The 2,481-nt window shown below is 30.0% G+C and overlaps 1 non-coding gene across 1 annotated transcript; it reads right to left on the bottom strand.

The window, feature by feature from the left end:
* Positions 1-2,090: 2,090 nt before the first annotated feature.
* LOC117713266 (U6 spliceosomal RNA) lies at positions 2,091-2,200 on the bottom strand. The gene has a single exon (XR_004607430.1). It is a non-coding gene; the product is annotated as a U6 spliceosomal RNA (small nuclear RNA).
* Between the last annotated feature and the right edge of the window lie 281 nt (positions 2,201-2,481).

Genomic DNA, 2,481 nt, shown 5'->3' with positions numbered 1-2,481 from the left:
ATAATCTCTTTAAATTTCTGCATCTTTTGAATTCTTTCAAAATTATACCTTATAAATTAAATTAATTTTGAATTTTATTTGAATTTCCTATCCAAAGTTACATATAACTAATAAATTTGTGTTACTATTTAACACTTGTTTATGTTTTTCCTATTGTCTTATTTTTTAATGTAGGTGATTTCTCTTTTATTTTTTCATTGTTAGTTATTGAAGTTATTCTACTCAATTTTTAATTATATTATTTATTTGTGTAGCTTTTTATTAAATTTGGGGAAAGTAATTACTTGAGTATTATATTTACAATATAGTAATGGATTATGTTCTATTAGCTTAATCTTTTCTAGTGTGAATATAAATTATAAGTCCAAATTAATTTCTTAAGTTAAAATAATTCTACACATTTTTATAATTGTGAAGCTGTTTTTTATTTACATGTATGCTTCCTCATGTTATTGAACAATCTGCTCAGATTCATTCAATTTATGTGTTCCTTGTGATTGGACTTTGATGTTTTGAGAGATAATGATTTTATTATCAGAAGATACAATTACAAAGAATAATTATTACAATATTATAGGATTTTTCCTTTATGTTTTTGAAGATAAACTTTTTAGTGTTATTTATTTTATAAATGTTCCTACAATTTTTAAATAACTGAAGGAATAATTGTAGTGGGGTAACTTTTTATAGTACAAGTGAGGTAAATAGCAGGTTAATTGTCTGGGGGGCCATTTAGAATCTCAGTGTAAACACACAAATCATCTTTGTTTCATGATGACTTAAAAATGTTGGAACTGAACCAAAAGATGCCCTACTGTGCATTTCTTAGAGTGGAATGTACTATGCAAACTTCTAAAGTTGAAAAAGCATTAATAAGGAGCTGTAGCTCTGAAAACTACAAAACCAGTCTTCCAGGAGAGTCATGTGTACACACATCTGTAAAAGTTGATGTAACCAATCACTGTCTGATTGAATTTGGGGCCCAGTCCAAAGGATATAATCCATAATGGGTACTATAAACCTATTTAAAAACCCATGCCAGGGAAAGATCCTTCAGGGAAACCTTCTTGGGGATTGGTTCTAATGTTTTGTCTTAGTTTGGCTCCCAATATCATTTGGGAATCGACATATGCAGATGCCGAGTTTCCTTGTCCCCATTTGGTTTTTGATCAATAAACATTCAGTATTCAGAATCTCTTAAGCACATATATTTAAAAACTGTCTTAGCTTCAATTTAATACGGGAGAGTCTATTTAGTGAATTCATGTAGAAACTCATGGCTGTACAATGTATGCAAAATAAGCGAGTTTTGACTATTTAAGTCTAAACAAGAAATTCATTTGTTCTTTCCAATGTTCAGGGAGTTTTGTGGATGAAGGGGCTGAAAGAATTTAGGAACCCAAAGACATTGAGAAGGGTCGTAAAATGCTTAGTTTTTGGCAATACAATGTGCTATTGCAGTAATCATCACACTTTAGCTATGGATACCTAACCTGGGTCTGTACAATTATGTATCTGCCAAGAGGAATTAATGGAGGCAGTCTTTAAGGTAACCTTCCCCATCAATGTCAAGTACTTCCTATTAATACATTCATGAAAAGGGAAGTCAGAGCTTCCAGTTTGTAACCACTGGACATCTCAACAGGTTCCTATGAATAATTTCAAAGTTCCTATCCAATAGTCTTGAAGGTGATCCTAATTAAACTAGTCTGAACATAAAAGAAATCAAAAGTAATGAATCTAGGAAAAGACTGTTAATGAGCAGATAGAATTCATAGGTGTGATACAATTGGTAGTTGTGGTATAAGAGCATAGAGAAAGAGAGCAAAAAGAATGTTTTGCATAAATGTATAAAACTATCAAAAATTACCTTAATTAATAAAAAGCCTTTTCAGTTTTTCTTTTCTTTTTTATTAATTTATTCTTCTCTACATTTTACATTCAGACCATAATTTCCCCTCTCAACTCCCACCTCTCTAATTTCTTTATAAAGGCACTTAGTGATATGCATATAGTGCTTTATTAGCACATGTGTGTGTGTGTGTGTGTGTGTGTGTGAGTGTGTGTGTGTGTGTGTGAACTTTCCATCATAAAATATGAAATACTTTACAAATTCAAGTGTCGCCCTTGTACAGCAAGAGCCATACGAATCTTTTCTGTATTATTTAAATTTCAGTATATATGCTACTGAAGGGAGAATGTCTTTATTTTCAATTGTAATAATGCTATACTTTTTTCTTCTGAAAAATATTTCAATGCTAAATTATCTTAATAAATATCTAGTATAAATTCATCCCATTTTGTCAAAGATATAATAGAGTCTTAGGCACTTAATGTTCAGTTGAATTAGGTAATATTAAATTCAGGATATCTGAGTTAAGTTGATAAGTAAAATCAGTCTTATTTTTCTTATGTTTTAAGAAATGACAAATTTCCTCATATAATGACATTTTATATGCTATAAAATATTGTGACTGCAAT

Source organism: Arvicanthis niloticus, chromosome 7 (genome assembly GCF_011762505.2).
Source record: "Arvicanthis niloticus isolate mArvNil1 chromosome 7, mArvNil1.pat.X, whole genome shotgun sequence".
NCBI lineage: Eukaryota > Metazoa > Chordata > Mammalia > Rodentia > Muridae > Arvicanthis > Arvicanthis niloticus.
This window is presented reverse-complemented; position numbering and strand designations above follow the sequence as displayed.